This window comes from Schistocerca cancellata, chromosome 7 (assembly GCF_023864275.1).
Source record: "Schistocerca cancellata isolate TAMUIC-IGC-003103 chromosome 7, iqSchCanc2.1, whole genome shotgun sequence".
NCBI lineage: Eukaryota > Metazoa > Arthropoda > Insecta > Orthoptera > Acrididae > Schistocerca > Schistocerca cancellata.
This window is the reverse complement of record NC_064632.1, coordinates 56,987,965-57,009,172: the sequence shown is the minus strand read 5'-3', so window position 1 is coordinate 57,009,172 and position 21,208 is coordinate 56,987,965.

Here is a 21,208-nt window from a genome sequence, read left to right as displayed (position 1 = left end):
AGATACTTGGATGTCAGGATCGGTCGGTCGAGGGTTGAGGCCAGGGAAAGAAATCGTCAGCTGTCTCCCAGTCTTGGTATTGGTAAACGTCCTATGACCTAATTAACGGGAGCTGACTGGTCGCATCATCAGCGCTGACACCCCAACCTCGGTGACGGTGGTACGTCACTTGGGCCTCCCCTACCCTGAACTGTAATGGACTATGTACAACCAGTTTTTTCAGTGAAAACTGCGTTGAGAGTAGCACCAACATGTCAGATGTATAGACAAAACAGCTCTATCGGATTATAGGTAGTGTCGGAAGTTCTATGCGGCTTTTCGCGGATGATGCTGTAGTATACAGAGAAGTTGCAGCATTAGAAAACTGCAGAGAAATGCAGGAAGATCTGCAGCGGATAGGCGCTTGGTGCAGGGAGTGGCAACTGATCCTTAACATAGACAAATGTAATATATTGCGAGTACATAGAAAGAAGGATCCTTTATTGTATGATTATATGATAGTGGAACAAACACTTGTAGCAGTTACTTCTGTAATAAATCTGGAAGTATGCGTACGGACCGATGTGAAGTAGAATGATCATATAAAACTAACTGTTAGTAAGGCGGGTGCCAGGTTGAGATTCATTGGGAGAGTCCTTACAGAGTGTAGTCCCTCAACAAAGGAGGTGGCTTATAAAACACTCGTTCGACCTATACTTGAGTATTGCTCATCAGTGTGGGATCCGTACCAGCTCGGGTTGACAGAGGAGATAGAGGAGTTCCAAAGAAGAGTGGCGCGTTTCGTCTCAGGGTTATTTGGTAAACGTGATAGCGTTACGGAGATGTTTAGCAAACTTAGGTGGCAGACTCTGCTAGAGAGGCGCTCTGCATCGCGGTGCAGCTTGCTGTCCAGGTTTCGAGAGAGTGCGTTTCTGGATGAGGTATCGAATATATTGCTTCCCCCTACGTATACCTCCCGACGAGATCACGAACTTAAAAATCATAGAGATTCGAGCGCCCACGGAGGCTTACCAGCAGTCTTTCGTCCCGCGAACCATACGCGACTGGAACGGGAAAGGGAGGTAATGACAGTGGCACGTAAAGTGCCCTCCGCCACACGCCGTTGGGTGGCTTGCGGAGTATAAATGAAGGTGTAGATGTAGATAAAGCTGGATTAAAATATTTATTGTTTCTCTGTACTGCAAAATGACGTATTACACCATCTAAAAGAAAATCTCTTACTCATTTTCATAGCGACATGAGTAGTTTGTTGTGGCCCACTCCGATTTACTCTTTTTACCAGCGTCTTCAACTACGATTGCTTCTTTACTGTGATTTTATATAACTACACAGTCATCACCACCAATTGACCCCAGATGAGATCATCCACGTGCGATTTAATGGTACAGGAAGAAATATTAAGCGATATTGATTCAAACTCTTTGTAGGTTTCAGAATGCGTGGTTGGATTTAATTTCAAATATTGGGCAACATTGCCTGGTAACCAACCAATGAACTAGTCTCAGCGCATTAAACTAAGTAAACTGATGATTAATCACATAACAAAAAATGGTTCCAATGGCTCTGAGCACTATGGGACTTAACATCTGTGGTCATTAGTCCCCTAGAACGTAGAACTACTTAAACCTAACTAACCTAAGGACATCACACACATCCATGCCCGAGGCAGGATTCGAACCTGCAGCCGGAGCGGTCACGCGGTTCCAGAGTGAAGCGCCTAGACCGCACGGCCAAATCACATAACAGATCTTTACCAAAAATGTGCAGACAGGCTCTTTATATGCGCTGAAAATTAAATATTGTGCGTAACTCACATAGGTTTGGAGTCAAATAAATCAAAGTTCATTGATTCTGCTTTAAGTAGGACCAAAGTAGCGGTATCACTAAGGCTTTTAAATTTAGAGAATCAAAACATTATACTATGTTAACTACTGAGTTGTTCCGGTAAACTACTGAAATATGGTATTTTCTAAGATCAGTCGTGTGTGATCAGATTTAGAGTTTCACAATGGCTAACAAGTAGTCTAAAAAGCTCACGAACTTGCGAAAATGTTCCAGAGCTCCATCGCTTTCACCTCGAGTGAAAAAACCCAACTTCACACTCTCATTAACTCGCAGACACGTCCAAGTCCACACGATTTACGACCGTAGATTTCCTAATTATTCTTCGCCGCCACGTGCGAATATCACAAGTCGACATCTCGTATTTATAAAATTTCTAAACGCCACAAAAATTCGACCCGGTAGCAGCTTATACACAGTTCCTTACTCCTACAACTCTGGAAACGAATGGTCCCATACAAGAAAGTCGTCGTCCATTACGCCCTCGCATTATCGTTTGAAAATTCACATACAAGATCTTTCCGTACGCACTTATAACCAGTAATCTTACTCTACACACATGTATGACATGTCAAACAAAACGGAAACTTTCTCATCCATCCCGTTGCTGTCCTTAGTTTGCTGTTAATAAAGCAGAAACCAGAAGAACTAAATACATGTGTACATGTGTAAAGTAAATTGATTTACAGCCACTACCTTCAATATATTATTAAAGATTTTGCGTAAAATTGACGTTTTCATCCTCGGAATACATGTTTTGGCATGTAGTTTCAGATATGCAATATTTGCAAACATTCTGAAAGTATGTCCTAACAGAGCTCTACGCGTTCTATCCGTGCACATTAAATTTATGAAATATCGCACAGTGCGCCTAGGAGATATTAATTTTTAAATTTTATTTCAATTGCAAACTATAGACATTGAATAGCTTAACACTACATGTTTGATCGAGGGTGTGTTTTCACTCATTTCCGCTATGATGGGCCACTTCTTCCATGCCAACTGATAACAGTTAAGCATAATAGTTTTTTCTAGCCACTGAGCCAGAGCACAGGTTTACTTGCAACTATCTTGTAGCTATGGGATTTCTTATAATCTCTGTGCCCTCCAGTCACTAAATCTGAATACTATAGTTGTCCGCTGAACCTTACCGCCATCTCCTGGTGAATGCTACAAATCTTTGCCATGAAACAGTTTCTTGGAGCAGCCACACGACAAATGTAAATTGATTTAACGTCACCCCATTGTGGCCCCTAGTAACTAATTACAATCGGAGAAATGATTTGATGTAAAATGTATGATTGTCAGTTACTACAGTAATCTAAAACCAGTTTGCATGCTGCTTGCAAATAAAGAATGATTTGGAAGCACACTGGGTGACACGGGTGCAGAACCCGTTGCTGAGTCGTCATTCGTAGAAAGCCAGCGCAGGGAGGTGGTCATTCTCATAGCGGGGCCCACTGTCCATCTTTGCGATACCACACAGCGCCAGCGTGCAGATGAAAGACAGTTAGGGTGTCCTGTAGTGACTACTTGCGCAGTTTTGTGAGGTGGACTGAGAAGTAATTTTTAATGACAGGCACTACTGTCAGTCGAACGTAGAACATTTAGGACCGACACTGGAGATTACTGACTTGCAGGTGAAAGAAAAGCCTTTGACAACTGTGGGACACCCGTAAATCCATAGCGCTTAAAAAATAACTTAAGGACGTAAAACCTACATTCTTTGGGTAATCTAAACATTTTGAGGAATGACAGAGAAGTATGCTGCCTCGCTGGCGAGCCAGAGAGACAGGGATAGTGAAGAAAGACTTTTTCGGAGAATGATAGGAAACGAATCATTGGTTAACCAAATGAAACATAAGGCACAGAAGGGGATCAACACTCTTTGTGGAGCACTTTCATCGGCTAGAGCATCTAAGATTCAGAGCTCGTCAATCAAGTTGGGTACATACCAGGAAACGCAGCAAAGCGAAGTTTTCTTTTTGGACACTCTCACACAGGAATCACTTCACTTTTCCTTCTAGTGCGTGATAGTCAACTTCAGATCTTGGTGTCTCACCCCTCATCTTGGAACACTAGTGCCCCTGCACCATCTTTGTCGGTTTCAGCTGAAAGATGAACTCTTGTGCGTGGGGCCATCCAACACTTAGGCCTAGAGGAGGGCCGCTGGTGCTGCGACGAGCTGATGTTGCAGAACTTCAGTCACCGACAGTTACACTACGGCGATACCGAGCCACTACAGCATGAGATGCTAATTTCATTTTGGCCAGTTTCAGTTACTTTATTGCCCAGTTAGCAAAAACTCATCAACTACTTTTAGTGTTAATTTCCCAATGTAATTAAGTCGGCATTGTCTGGTTTAATTATATTGTATCCCATTACCCTTATTTTACCTGTCTTGATATCCGTCTTACAGAATCGTTTCAAGACAGACATATTTATTTTCCAAGTCCTTTGCTATCTCTAAAAAAAAATACGACCTCGTATTTTTTCTTAAATTTCTTCTCGCCGAACTTGAATCTCTTCTCATAATTTTTCTCTGTTTTCCTTTACCGACTGCTCAATGCACAGATTGATTAACATCGCCGGCCGCGGTGGTCTAGCGGTTCTAGGCGCTCAGTCCGGAACCGCGCGGCTGCTACGGTCGCAGGTCCGAATCCTGCCTCGGGCATGGATGTGTGTAATGTCCTCAGGTTAGTTAGGTTTAAGTAGTTCTAAGTTCTAGGGGACTGATGACCTCAGATGTTAAGTCCCATAGTGTTCAGAGCCATTTGAGCCATTTGATTAACATCGGGGATAACCTACACCACGCCTCATTCCCACACGTACGAAACTCCAAAACTCGAACCCTTTGTCTCCCTCCTTTTCAAGTTTTCACCCATTTCATGACGTACTTCGATGCAATACTGTCCTCCAGGTGTGTATCATCAAAAAACTTTTTTACTAAAGTGAGAACCATGTCGATGAATGGTCTCTTCGCCTGAGCTAGTCTTCTTCGTCATTCTTTCGACACTCATTTCATATTGAGTTTGGAAGATATCAAAATTGAACTGATTCATCTACCACATGTATCTCATTTTTCGTGTTAAGTTTGTCGCTAACCTTATTTCTGATACAACTTCCATGATTCTTTTTCCTGATCTGATCCGCATAGATTATTCATTCCATTAAACACGTTCTGTAATTATTGACGTTCATAATGTCTTCACCGAGCATACCATAAAATTTAGTGCAGTTTGAATGTTTTGTTTTATTTCCTTAACAGACTCTTCGATATACAGGCTGCTTCGCAGGAAAGAAAGACTCCATTCCTGCCTTACATCCTTATTAATCGAAGCATATCTGTATAGGTTTCCAGGCTTATAGGCACCTCTTGGTTGACAGATATTTATTATAATTATTTTCGTAATTTATTGTAATAATGTTCCACAAAAATGATAGTAACATCGGCTGTGCCCAAAGGCAGCGTAGTAGGACCTCTAAAATATACAGAATGGACTTAACTGATTAGCATTACTATTATATTGTTCATTTGCTATATTATTGTTGATAGCGAATTTTTGCTATTGCAGAGACATTTAAACAACATTTATGCTTGTTGTAATGTGTGACAGCTCTCTTCAAATCAGGATACATATAAGATAAACCTCAATAAAAAGAGGAAGAGCCATAGAATATCCGATTACAATATTAATAGTGACCATCTTAGGCGCATCATGTCATTTAAGTGTTTGGAGAAGTTTCAGTAACAAAAATGGTTCAATTGGCTCTGAGCACTATACGACTTAATTTCTGAGGTCATCAGTCGCCTAGAACTTTTAGAACTAATTAAACCTAACTAACCTAAGGACATCACACACATCCATGCCCGAGGAAGGATTCGAACCTGCGACGGTAGCGATCGCTCGGCTCCAGATTCTAGCGCCTAGAACCGCACGACCACTGCGGCCGGTGTTTCAGTAACACTGTGCCATTTTTATGCCGTCATCATCGTATATGTCGTGTAGGGATTATGAGCACAAGAGAGATTAGAACATGTATAGAACGACTGTCGCTCTGTACGCCAATCGAAAAGTACAGAAAAACGACAATATATAGGCAGAATTTACCCTACCGCACGCACTGTGCAGTCGCTTGTAGAGTACATGCATAAAAATTGTCAGCTTGTCTAGACGAAATAAAAAGAAACTATTGTGCAGTGTGATGAAATGCCACAGGTGCGGCGTTTTCCCAATCGGGGTCCACGGCAGTTTTGATGCTAGTGAAATTCAGAGACGGTGTTCGAACTGCCGTGTGATTGATCGTGTTAGCCGGCCGGGGTGGCCGAGCGCTTCTACGGGATACAGTCTGTAACCGCGCGACCGCTACTGTCGCAGTTTCTAATCCTGCATCGGGCATGGATGTGCGTAGGTTAGGTTTAAGTAGTTCTACGTTCTAGGGAACTGATGACCTCAGACGTTAAGTCCCATAGTGCTCAGAGCCATTTGCACCATTTTTCTGATCGTGTTAGAAAGGTTGCTGAAAATGTCATCCGTTTGTATGAACGCAAAACTGACGTCACGTGCTAATGATTGTCTAACACAATCGAAAGAACTAGGTGTTTCGCGAATAATGGCCGCAGCTTCAGGCAAACGGGCAAACGGCCTCTTCTGGAGTGCCCCGTAAACCAGACACTTCGCTTTCCCCATGAAAAGACATCCAGAGGAAGTTATGAAAATCTCTGAAACAATACTCGTCACACAGCAATTTGGAAATCGTCTCTGACTGTAACTAGCGTCACAACCTTCATGAACGCCTAGCCGGCGAAACGTTTCAAAACCGACAGCTAACACCTCTCAAACTGTGTTTTCGTCTGCGTACCAATAAGCACTTCCGCTTCTCAAAGGACATGAAGTCACTTTTCCGTCTTCTAGGACAGTTTTAAATTCAGTTAAGAACCGAAAAGGCGTGTCTCACGCCAACCAAACTATGGGATTAGCGAACTACTATTATCACTTCTCGCGGAGAATCGGTCAGCGAGGACGCGCATTGCTTGTACTCAAAGTTGGACTCCCAGTCTGTTTTCGGCCGTTTATCCGGCATGTTATTAATTCTTGTTCCGCTTTTTCGGACGAAAACATGTCAGTGTTTCTTAAGGTGAGTTGCTTCCAAAATTTTTAAACCACTTTCCATTCTACACTGCACTGCATGTTTCAGAACTAACACCGTGAGCACGTTTGCTACGCAGTGCAGCGTAAAGTGGAAAGTAATACGAAAGCATTTCAAGCGACTTATTTTGAGAATTTCTGAGAGAAATACGGGAATAAGAGCCGCGCGTAATAGGCGCCCGTGGACGCCTTGCCACGGTTCGCGTGGCTCCGTCCGTTGGAGGTTCGAGTCCTCCCTCATGCATGGGTATGTGTGTTGACATTAGCGTAAGCTAGTTTAAGTTCGATTAAGTGGTGTGTAAGCCTAGGAACCAATGACCTCAGCAGTTTGGTCCCACGGGAAATTAATTCAAATTTCAAAGAATTTCCAGAATAAGAATAATATCCCGCAAGCACGTCCGAAAAATGACTGATTATTCTATCCACCAGGCAAACTTCAAGAAACACAAAGGGGACGCTGTTCGTTCCCACATGCGGCTCTAAACGGGTTCTGATTTCCTGCTTGATCGTCCCGATCTATTTGGTACAGCCGCTTGTCTTCTGATACTCCGTTGGGCATACTGAAACGTCGCCGAGGATTGTGGTGAGACACTTGCTTTGTGTAATTCTACACTTATCGGCCAGCACATAAAGACAACTGTTATATTAGTAATTTTCGCCTCACAAACATTAATATACGCTCAATAGTAAACGCCTGATGGCCTAAAGTTAGCGAACAATTGTAAAGTAAAAGAAATGAATCATTGCATAGCAGCGACAGAATCGATTATTCTTTATCTTTGCCGTTCTTGCGCGGTGCCTGTAAATCTCTGTGTATATGTATCGATTAATGATATAAAAAAGAATTCTGTTGTTCCAAGACAAATGAGGCATTGGGCGCCTCACCCTTTGCTGTTGCATCTCGTGGTCGTGTGGTAGCGTTCTCGCTGCCCACGCCCGGGTTCCCGGGTTCGATTCCCGGCGGGGTCAGGGATTTTCTCTGCCTCGTGATGGCTGGGTGTTGTGTGCTGTTCTTAGGTTAGTTAGGTTTAAGTAGTTCTAAGTTGTAGGGGACTGATGACCATAGATGTTAAGTCCCATAGTGCTCAGAGCCATTTGAACCCTTTGAACTAACCTTTTACTGTTTGTATTCCATGAAAGGCGGACGCGGACTTGCTGCAATCCGCATCGGTATTTTACATTTTATCTGATAGTATTCAATAAATATGCTAATTGTTATTTTTCCAATCACAAAACATGTAGTTTCTTGTAACTGATTACGAACAGACAGCATCAAGAGGACATTTTGACTGTTATTTATAAAGTATTTAATCACAATAGTCATCTATTGTAATTTAATATGGAAAGGAACGTAGCATTAAAAAAAACCTGTGTTAAAGGTAAGTGTGCTTACTTTAGTAAATTAACCTTGATGATTTCCATCTCCTCATTTACTTGAATGTTAATTATTTTGTGTTAGTTCATCACCACAAATTACGATCACGCTGATGGGCCGAATGCAGCATGAGGCAGAAGGAACACTATCGTTTTCCTATTATTTCTGAATCAACTCCTTCTTTTTATTGTTAAGTGTTGCATTTCTTTTAAAGTCTATAAATCTTCTGGTCCCTTAGTGTTGTTCCAGGTATGACTACATAGCGAATGCACAGAAATGATAACGTTTATTCCGAACGATCTCAAATAAATCAATCTGATGCTTTTGTTCAAAATAATCCAACCAGGTATTTAATGCTCAACGTATGTTATTATAATCTACTTCTACATCCATACTCCGCAAGCCACCTGACGGTGTGTGGCGGAGGGTACCCTGAGTACCTCTATCGGTTCTCCCTTCTATTCCAGTCTCGTATTGTTCGTGGAAAGAAGGATTGTCGGTATGCTTCTGGGTGGGCTCTAATCTCTCTTATTTTATCCTTATGGTGTCTTCGCGAAATATACGTAGGAGGGAGCAATATACTGTTCGACTCTTCGGTGAAGATATGTACTCGAAACTTTAACAACAGCCCGTACCGAGCTACTGATCGTCTCTCCTGCAGAGTCTTCCACTGGAGTTTATCTATCATCTGTGTAACGCTTACGCGATTACTAAATAATCCTGTAACGAAGCGCGCTGCTCTCCGTTGGATCTTCTCTGTCTCTTTTAACAACCCTATCTGGTACGGATCCCACACTGCTGACCAGTATTCAAGCAGTGGGCGAACAAGCGTACTGTAACCTACTTCCTTTGTTTTCGGATTGCATTTCCTTAGGATTCTTCCAATGAATCTCAGTCTGGCATCTGCTTTACCGACGATCAACTTTATATTATCACTCCATTTTAAATCACTCCTCATGCGTACTCCCAGATAATTTATGGAATTAACTGCTTCCAGTTGCTGACGTGCTATAATGTAGCTAAATGATGTGGGATCTTTCTTTCTATCTATTCGCAGCACATTACACTTGTCTACATTGAGATTCAATTGCCATTCCCTGCACCATGCGTCAATTCGCTGCAGATCCCCCTGCATTTCAGTACAATTTTCCATTGTTACAACCTCTCGATACACCACAGCATCATCTGCAAAAAGCCTCAGTGAACTTCCGATGTCATCCACCAGGTCATTAATGTATATTGTGAATAGCAACGGTCCTATGACACTCCCCTGCGGCACACCTGAAATAACTCTTACTTCGGAAGACTTCTTTCCATTGAGAATGACATGCTGCGTTCTGTTATCTAGGAACTCCTCAATCCAACCAAACAACTGGTCTGATACTCCATATGCTCTTACTTTGTTCATTAAACGACTGTGGGGAAATGTATCGAACGCCTTGCGGAAGTCAAGAAACACGGCATCTACCTGTGAACCCGTGTCTATGGCTCTCTGAGTCTCGTGGACAAATAGCGCTAGCTGGGTTTCACACGACCGTCTTTTTCGAAGCCCATGCTGATTCCTACAAAGTAGATTTCTAGTCTCCAGAAAAGTCATTATACTCGAACATAATACGTGTTCCAAAATTCTACAACTGATCGACGTTAGAGATATAGGTCTATAGTTCTGCACATCTGTTCGACGTCCCTTCTAGAAAACGGGGATGACCTGTGCCATTTTCTAATCCTTCGGAACGCTACGCTCTTCTAGAGACCTACGGTACACCGCTGCAAGAATGAGGGCAAGTTCCTTCGCGTACTCTGTGTAAAATCGAACTGGTATCCCATCAGGTCCAGCGGCTTTTCCTCTTTTGAGCGTTTTTAATTGTTTCTCTATCCCTATGTCGTCTATTTCGATATCTACTATTTTTTCATCTGTGCGAGAATGTAGAGAAAGATCTACAGTGCTGTCTTCCTCTGTGAAACAGCTTTGGAAAAAGACATTTAGTATTTCGGCCTTTAGTCTGTCATCCTCTGTTTCAGTACCATTTTGGTCACAGAGTGTCTGGAAATTTTGTTTTGATCCACCTACTCTTTGACATAAGACAAAATTTCTTAGGATTTTCTACCAAGTCAGTACATAGATCTTTACTTTCGAATTCATTTAACGCCTCTCGCATGGCCCTCCTCACACTACATTTCGCTTCGCGTAATTTTTGTTTGTCTGCAAGGCGTTGGCTACGTTTATGTTTGCTGTGAAGTTCCCTTTGCTTCCGCAGCAGTTTTCTAACTCGGTTGTTGTACCACGGTGGCTCTTTTCCATCTCTTACGATCTTGCTTGGCACATACTCATCTAACGCATATTGTACGATGGTTTTGAACTTTCCACTGATCCTCAACACTATATGTACTTGAGACAAAACTTTTGTGTTGAGCCGTCAGGTACTCTGTAATCTGCTTTTTGTCACTTTTGCTACACAGAAAAATCTTCCTACCTTTTTTAATATTTCTATTTATGGCTGAAATCATCGATGACGTAACCGCTTTATGATCACTGATTCCCTGTTCTGCGTTAACTGTTTCAAATAGTTCGGGTCTATGTGTCACCAGAAGGTCTAATATGTTATCGCCACGAGTCGGTTCTCTGTTTAACTGCTCAAGGCAGTTTCCAGATAAAGCACTTAAAATAATTTCACTGGATTCTTTGTCCCTGCCACCCGTTATGAACGTTTGAGTCTCCCAGTCTATGTCCGGCAAATTAAAATCTCCACCCAGAACCATAACATGGTGGGGAAGTCTACTCGAAATATTTTCCAAATTATCCTCCAGGTGCTCAGCCACAACAGCTGCTGAGCCAGGGGGCCTATAGAGACATCCAATCACCATGTCTGAGCCTGCTTTAACCGTGACCTTCACCCAAATCATTTCACATTTCGGATCTCCGACAATTTCCTTCGATACTATTGCACTTCTTATCGCTATAAACACGCCTCCCCCTTCACTGTCCAGCCTGTCTCTGCGGTATATATTCCAATCCGAGTTTAGGATTTCATTATTGTTTACGTCTGGTTTCAGCCAACTTTCTGTCCCTAGTACTATACTATATGGGCGTTGTGACCGTTTATTAATGAGAGCAGTTCTGGGACCTTTCTATAGACGATCCTGCAGTTTACTATTAGCACATTAATATTGTTATTCCCTGTTGCATTTTGCCTACTCCTACCTTGCTGCGTCTCAGGAGGCATCTTGTCGGGCCTAGGGAGGGAATTCTCTAACCTAAAAAACCCACATGTGCACTCCACACGTACTCCGCTACCCTTGTAGCCGCTTCCGGAGTGTAGTGCGCGTCTGACCTATTCAGGGAGACCCTACATTTCTCCACCCGATAGTGGAGGTCGAGAAATTTGCACCCCAGATCTCCGAATAATCGTCTGAGCCTCTGGTTTAAGCCTTCCACTCGGCTCCAAACCAGAGGACTGCGATCGGTTCTGGGAACGATACTACAAATAGTTAGCTCTGATTCCACCCCGCGAGTGAGGCTTTCCGCCTTCACCAATTCCGCCAACCGCCTGTACGAACTGAGGATGACCTCTGAACCCAGACGGCAGGAGTCATTGGTGCCGACATGAGCAACAATTTGCAGTCGGGTGCACCCAGTGCTCTCTATCGCCGCCGGCAGGGCCTCCTCCACATCTCGGATGAGACCCCCCGGCAAGCAGACAGAGTGAACACTGGCCTTCATCCCCGACCTTTCCGCTATTTCCCTAAGGGGCTCCATCACCCGCTTAACGTTGGAGCTCCCAATAACTAATAAACCCCTCCCCCCGTGTGCCTGCTCGGACCTTGCTGAAGGAGCAGCCACATGTCCACTCACAGGCAGAGCGGGCAATGCCACACGGCCAGCCTCCACATTTAGCCTCCGCCTCGTGCGCCGCGAACGCCGCTGAACCCGCCACTCCCCTTGGGGAGAGGGTGGCCCAACCGCGCCCGGTACCCGCGAAGATGTCTCGACAGCAGGGACAGTGGGTGAAGCATGTAACACCTGGGGTGTACCTTGCGACGCACCAGACTCCCCACAGCCGCTACACTCCGAGGCAGCAGCCTGAAGACGGCTGACCGCGACCATCAACACGCTCAGCTGTTCGCGAACAGTGGCCAGCTCCTCCTGCGTCCGTACACAGCAGTCACACATCCTATCCATCCTAAGGAATCAATTTACTGAAGAAAGTTAATCAACCTTTAACTAGACTGCTAATTCACTAAAGGCGGCTGATTATTGACTAAACTCTGATTGCCAGCCACTTCTTGTAGAAAACAATGAAAATAGCACTACCTGTCTCTGGACTGTATTCAAAACAAACACTAGCACTATTGGCACTATGGTTGACTAAAGGGACTCTCTCTGACTGTATTCAAAACAAACACGAAATCTATGGAACACTATTAATAGCACTCGACAATTAAAGGTTCCTAAAAGCAAAAACACACGGAGGAAGAAGTAAGAAAAATACAGTTAATACTTAAATTAAGGTAGCTCGCTGCACAGCAGACGTGAAGCAGACGGCGGTTAGGACGACAATAGTGTAATCAATCCCTGATTCTGTTTCCAAGTGACCCAACAAAATATTCACCTTTTCGGCATTTTTCAAGAAATATAAAATAACAATTGTTTTTCTTTTCGCCTCCCGAAAAGCAACGGTAACCACCTACCTTATATCCGTTATATCCACCTTTGGCACGGATAACAGCGGCGACGCATCGTGGCATGGAAGCAATGAAGCATTGGTAGGTCGTTGAAGGGAGTTGGCACCACATCTGCACACACAAGTCACCTAATTCCTGAAAAATTCAGTGGAGTGATGAGCTCTGTGTTGGATCTGGTTCAGATCTGGCGATTTTGGGAACTAGCAGATCAGTTGGAACTCGTCACCGCTTTCCTCGAACAACTTGATGACACTCCTGACCTTGTGACATGGGGCATTATCTTGTTGCCAAATGCCACTGCCGTCGGGAAATATGATCATCACGAAGGGGTGAACGTGGTCCGCCGTCTGTGTATGATACTCCTAGGTCGTCATGGTGACTTGCACGAGCTCCACGGGACCCACGGATGTCATCGTGAATGTTCTCCAGAGTACAATGGAGCCGCCGCCAGCTTCTCTCCATCTCGCAGTACAGGTGTCAGGGAGCTGTTCCACTGGAAGATGATGGATTCGCACCCTCCCATCGGCATGATGAAGATGGTATTGGCATTCATCAGACCATGAAAACGTCTGCCACTGCGCCAACGTCCATAGCCAATTAACACTTGCCCATTTTAGTAGGAGTTGCCGATATCGTGGTGTTAACACTGGCACATCCATGGGTCGTCGGCTATGGAGGCCCATCGTTAGGAGTGTTCGAGGCACTGTGTGTACAGACACACTGGTCCTCTTGTAACCTCCCCCTCACTTATCGACCTTAATGACAGTGAAAAATTAAACCGCGTGTACCTAATGGAAATTTGGGAAAAGCAATCGTCACCGAAGTTAATCTGTCGGTAAAGAGGGAAGAAAGGATTACATCTAAATGAAAGGAAAAAGGAAAATGAATCTGGTGGAAATTAATTTTGAAATAGGGGTAAAGTTAATGAAGAAAGTAAATGTGCGGCGTTACGTTAACAATTAACTAGCGGTAATTAGATATTTGAGATTTGGGGGAAATTACGGTCGCCAGTCCTAAGGACAATTACTATAGTAACTGAAAAAGAAAGGTTATTACATATTTAATTATATAATTAGCACTAGAAGCGTGGCAACTGAAGGTTGACACGTGTTGTGTGAAAACTGAAAGTTTGTCAGAAGTAACAAATTTCACTACACTCTGACTTAATTTAGCAAAAGAATTAATAAAACCGGAAAATCGAAAGTTAATTTAGTGACTGAAGTTAATAGAGAGCTTTCTTTCTGAAGCACATCGAAATTCGGTAAAATACGGTTAGTCTTGGACTACCTCAACAATCATTTCAAAAGCTACTTGAATCTACGCAATTTAGAAATAAGGGATTTACCTTTGAACTTGAATTAAATGATTCTGAACAATTAACAGTAGTAAAATTTAGTACGTACCAAGCTGAGCTGCAGTCACAGGTAACTAAAATACGGTAACAAAACTCGCACTCTTAATTTGTGCTTGTGCAATCTAAATACTGTAGCCAGCTACGAATACTTTGACTGAACTTTGAAATTAAAGCAGTGAAATAAAATGATGCTGGCGTTTGAATCTCAACGACACTCGGGTTCATTCCGGAAAAGGAAGGGACCCTGCTTGGTAATGCAACTGGGACAATGAGCAACAAAGGTTCATGCTAAGTTGCTGTAATTTTGCGAGGCAAATGGAACAATTTGAAAAGCTGAGGTCTGCCATAGAGTTCTAAAACTTTACGTGCGTCCAGTCTTCCTTGTCGGTTGATTGAAGGTTTGAAGCCGTCGGTCAAGGAGGTGGCGACAGTCACTCATTGGCGGCCGTCGCTGTTGCAGAAGCTGGATGTTGGCGCGCCTTCTTCTCGACACGGTCACCAGACGAAACGGGCTCTCGATGTGCGCCAGCTAATGCTTCCCGTCCGCGACACCATGTCAGAAACTATCATCGCAAGGCGAGCGCAATTACATGCTGCCAAACCCCGAAAGCGCGGCAACTCGCGGGAGTTTCACACAACACACCTGCTCCACTCGCTACTCCAGCCAGACCCCCTCTGCCTGCGCTCCACGCGGCAGAGTTAACACTACCAAAGATCCTACACACTTTGATTCTTCACACGACCTATCGATGTAATCGTTCGATAGCAGTCTTCCCTAGGCAAGACCCAGCGTAAAAATACAAATAATATTTACGATACAAACCAATTATACATTGACATAAATGCATAAATATATATATACAAATAGTAAAACAATTACAATATGTAAAGACACAGAAATGTCATATATTCAGGTAACAAAAATAAGGAAAACAAATTCATAGTACAATAGATGGAAATAGGAGGATATGCACTTCCGGCGTTACACTCTGCCCAACATTAAACTCAGATGTTAGTTCCTTAATAGTTTGCCGCTTGTCTGTTTTACCAGTCCGCCCAGCCTATGGCGTCCGACATCTGTAATGAGGGGTGGTCACCCAACCCAAGATGTCTCAACGTGGTTTCACTTTGGTTAATGCACTTCCCGAAGTGCTCGTGCCGAGCCTCGGGCCATCACAGTCTGCGCTCTGTCAAACACAGACAGATCTTTCGCCTTCCCCATTATACACATGGACAGCACGCTGACTGATACTACATGGACTGTGCGTGTGTCTAGCAGTAAATTCTCGCCAGCTGACGCTCCTATCGTCTGGACCGATTGCACGGATTTATATCGATAGTCGGTGGGTTGCTCTCGGTGATTTAGCCTGACTGGCATATCGATTCTAGACTGCACAGCATTCGAATAGCCTCGTTGATACATTCATCGTTTTTCATTCATTAAAGAACACAATGAGTGTTCATATGAATATAGGATTTTATGCCTCTTCTAAATGCGCGGTTATATAAAGAAATCACTTGGTCCATTGAAGGACAACCGCATGTTACAAAAACGGTTCAAATGGCTCTGAGCACTATGGGACTTAACATCTACGGTCATCAGTCCCCTAGAACTTAGAACTACTTAAACCTAACTAACCTAAGGACAGCACACAACACCCAGCCATCACGAGGTAGAGACAATCCCTGACCCCGCCGGGAATCGAACCCGGGAACCGGGGCGTGGAAAGCGAGAACGCTACCGCACGACCACGAGATGCGGGCACGCATGTTACACATGAGTTTGTATTCGTATTCTGATGACATTGTTATTGAGTATTCATACATGAGGGAACGATTAACAAGATTATTCGAATGTTGTACAGTCTAGAATCGGTATGTCAGACAGGCAAAATAGCCGTGAGCATCGCACCGACGCCTCAGAATGAAGATACGTATTTGGCAAACATCGTAAAGTCCGCAAATGAATAGTGCTAATCCTAATCCAGTAACACTGGTTGACTTTTCAGGGCCTTTTTCGGGGGACAAAGACGTAACAATCTGATTTGGCGCCAGTGCTTTGAGCCTGTCCCTTGATGGTGCGACTGCCAGTGTCTTAGAAACACGGTCAGTTTAGTTGAAAACGTTGGGGAATGGATTGCATGTAGCATCTGGAAAGACGGTCAATACATTTAAACTTTAACCTGTGAGTTCATAAGCTGTTGTCACTTCGGTTATCACACCTTTAAAGGTTCTCATTTAAATTAGAGCTGACTTATAAGTGAACAACAACCGCTTTTTGTTGGTCTCCAACTAGTTTTCAACTTGTGAAATTTAAAATTTTACAGGCGAACTAAATATTCACAAAGATTTCGGGCTTGCAGCGGATCGTCGTTAGCTTCCATCCACGATATTTCGACTGGACAACTGCCAGCCATCCTCAGGCGAGCCATCGAAGACTGACGAAGACGCCCTCCGTTTTTTGGAGGTACGTGGATGACACTTTCGTAGTGTGGCCTCATGGAGAAAACAAATTAATGGAGTTTTTAGATCACCTCAACTCCATTCGTGAGAACATTCGGTTTACCGTGGAATTAGAGAAAAATGGTTGCCTCCCTTTCTTGGATGTGCTAGTTAGACAGAAGAGTGATGGCTCTCTGGGGCATTCAGTTTATCGAAAGTCCACACATACTAACTTGTATTTAAATTCGTCCAGCTGCCATCACCCATCGCAAACAAGGAGTGTACTTAAAACACTTGTACAGAGAGCTCTTGTAGTGTCAGATGCAGACAGTTTGCCTGAAGAGCTTGCCCACCTGAAGAGGGTTTTCAAAGAGAATGGATATTCTACCCGGCAAATAGGCAAGGCACTTGCAATTAAGCCAAAGAAACAGAGAGTGGAGAAAGAAGGGAGTACGCCTACTAAATCTTTAGCTTTTCTTCCCTTTGTCGGCAACATTTCCTTCAAAATTTGCAAGAAACCTCTACGGTTTCGAAGTGAAAGTGATTTTCCGTCCACCATCGAAGACATCCGACCTGCTGGGATCAGTGAAAGACGATTTGGTATTGCGGAAGGCGGTAATTTATAAAATACCTTGTCAGTGTGGCATGTCATATATAGGACAAATATTGCGAACAGCAGAAGAACGCTGCACTGAACATCAACGTTGTACTTGCCTTTTGCAACCTATCAAGTCTGCAATTACTGAGCACTGCATTTACACTGGACACTCAATGGGGTATGACAAGACAACAATTTTGGCCACAGCAACATCCTTTTGGGACTCCGTCATAAAAGAAACAGTGGAAATTCGCATGACAGACAATCTTATGAACCGTGACAATGGCTACCAGCTAGATAATGCGTGGAACCCCGCCATCTCTGAGATCTGCTCCAGACGAAGACGTCAGAGTACTCCGACGGCCGCGGCAGTTGACAGCGCCGAAGACGGCTGAGTTCTGCAGTTCCACCAGCGAGGGCGCTGCTGGCGGGCGGTGTGGCTCGTCTGTCAATATGATTTTGACGCATGCGCGGAATACTCGCGGCACGCTACATATTGCTGAACGGAGGGCGTCTTCGTAATCCCTCCAAGACCCAGGCGATCATCATAGGCCGCACCACCCGCTCCTTCCGCCTCCATGATTTCTACCTCACCATTTATGGCCGTCCTATCCACCTCACTCCTACCCTCAAATACCTTGGCCTCACACTCGACCGCCACCTCACGTGGACTCCCCATCTCCTTACCATCCCAAAAAAAGCTCCGCCTCCTGAAACTCCTGTCTGGCCGGACGTGGGGTCCGCATCCTTCCACCATCCTACACACCTACAAATCCATGATCCGCCCCATCCTTTGTTATGCCAGCATCGCTTGGATTTCCGCCCCTCCCCGGTTCTATAAAGCCCTCCAAATCCTCGAACGCCATGCACTCCGCCTCGCCTTCCGCATCCGCCTTCCGTCCCCCACACGCATCCTCTATGACCTCATCCCCTTCCCCCACCTTCTCCTTTTCCTTGAACACATCCGCACACTATATATTGTCCGCCGCCTGGATCCCCCTCACCCCCTGGTGTCTCCCTTTCTCTCCACTCCCAACCAACTGCCGCGCCTTTACCGTTGTGTCCCTCCCTCTCTCCATCTCCACACCCTTCATCTCCTTTCCCAACACAACTTCCACCGTCTACCCCTCCCGGATGATGAGCTTCGCCCTGACGTCTACCCTTCCTACCAACTTTAACCCCCTCTTCCTGCCTCCTCCTCAGGGCTCCCTCTCCTCCCCCTCCCTCCTTCTGAGCGGATTTCCCCTCCTACTCCCCCTCCATCCCTTGTGCCTTCTTTCAGTGTCTCTGCGCTCCCTCCTGTCCTGTCTTCCCTTTTCCTCTCCCGCCCCATGTGTCTCCTACCTCTTCGTGAACCCACGGTTGCCCCTCCTTTCTTCGTCCCGCCGCTTCCCCAGCTGCCCCATACTGTCCCCTCCTTTTCCATCCTCTCTGACCTTTCCCTCGGCAGGTCCCACCTGGTAGTTTTATTCTTCGTCATGTGTGCTCCAAGTGGGTTTTAAGTGTGTTGTTTCGGAGTGTTTTTAATACTGTGGCCAACATTTAACCTGTGCATGCGCATCCAGTGTCTTCTCTGTGTTTTAAGAATCGCTAACTGTGTTTTTTAACTTTCTGGTGACTTTTTTAACTGTCCCCAACGAACGTCTACATGTCAGTGTATTTTTACCTCCATTTTCTCCCCTTACTCTGTTTATGTTCCCCTTTTTTATCCCCTTATGTATGTATTATTTTATTCTTGTTTTCGTTGTCGTGTCACTCGGCTGAAGAGCGGCGGATTGTGCTGCTGACAGCCCTCCCCTGGCCATATGGGGCAGGGGAATGAAATCACAATAAAGAAAAAAGAAAGCGTCTTCGTCAGTCTTCGATGTCTCACCTGAGGATGGCTGGCAGTTGTTCAGTCGAAATATCGTGGATGGAAGCTAACGACGACCGGCTGCAAGCCCGAAATCTTTTTGAATAGTTTTCAGCTTCTTGGACCATCTACAGGAAATAGCTGACTATCATCTTCGATGGACGCTAGTTCTTAGGCAATAAAACTTCATAAGCAATGATACAAAACAGTTGCACACAATGCTGTGTACCAAACTTGTTTCTTAACCTTGAAATCACACTTAACACAACGGACAATATTAAGCATAGTAAACAATTGAACTAGTATTACAGGTTATGTGTTTGTAATGCTATAGTTTTTCAGGTCTTGACATTAGTTGAGAATCTGCCCATCTGAGACCTCTTTATATACGTAGTGCGCCGGACACATCTTTTAACATTGTAAATTACACTCTGCAGAATGGGCGATAGTAAACATTTATATTGTTGTGTTCAATATCGTCTATGGGGCACGAGGTTAGGTAACTCGATGGTGAGGATATCGATCATGTTATTGTAACGACCTGTGACATTTTTGTCACGTAAGGAAGGTGTTTCTTTTTACCCCCTGTAAACACGGTACGCTCTGTTCTTTTCAGACCCTACATATTTAGCAGTTGACTTTTCCGGGTCACCGCACGCTAGGTAATCGACGTGGTGTGTGCGCGGCTAGGGCGGCGTCAAATGCCAGGCGGGCGGTCTTTGCAGACGTTCCGCCTCATGGGGCGGCGTGACGCCCGGCGAGGGCCGCGCCGCCCACGCTGCGCCGCGAGTCGCAGCCCCTGGCGACGGCGTTAATGGCCCGGAAAGGACCCGGCGAGGACTTCAAGGGGAAAGCTTCCGGGCAGCGGCGGCCCTCGGGCCTGCAAAGGCCGGAAGGTCACGCCGCTCGTAGTCTGCCTCCCATCTCCATCACTTCCTTCTGCTTCTGCTGCTACCGTTAGCGATCTACGTCCTGTGGCGCCGCACGATATTACGTCCAAAGTCTGAGATGTACATCACATTAATGTATGTGATATTTTTTGGGATTGGGAAGTTTTCAGGGATAAAATGTTTGGAGCGTAAGACAATTTTCGACTACTGCGAGAAAGACTGTCGTTGTAGATGGCGGAAGTACATCAAAAGGAGACAGTAACTGAGGAAGGAATGAGATTGATTTGTAGCTTATTTTTTCATATTTATTTATATAAATAACTGATTGAGACCAAGCGACAAAAAGCTACACTACTGGCCATTAAAATTGCTACACCAAGAACAAATGCAGACGATAAACAGGTATTCATTGGACAAATATATTATACTAGAACTGACATGTGATTACATTTTCACGCAATTTGGGTGCATAGATCCTGAGAAACCAGTATACAGGACAACCACCTCTGGCCGTAATAACGGCCTTGATACGCCTGGGCATTGAGACAAGCAGAGCTTGGATGGCGTGTACAGGTACAGCTGCCCATTCAGCTTCAACAAAATACCACAGTTCATTAAGATTAGTGACTAGAGTATTGTAACGAGCCAGTTACTCGGCCACCATTGACAAGACGTATTCAATTCGTGGGAGATCTGGTGAATGTGCTGGCCAGGGCAGCAGTCGAACATTTTCTGTATCCAGAAAGGCACGTACAGGACCTGCAACATACGGTCGTGCATTATCCTGCTGAAATGTAGGGTTTCGCAGGGATCGAAAGAAGGGTAGATCCACGGGTCCTAACACATCTGAAATGTAACGTCCACTGTTCAAAGTGCCGTCAATGCGAACAAGAGGTGACCGAGACGTGTAACCAATGGCAGCCCATAGCATCACGCCGGTTGATACGCCAGTATGGCGATGACGAATATACGCTTCCAATGTGCGTTCACTGCGATGTCGCCAAACACGGATGCGAACATCG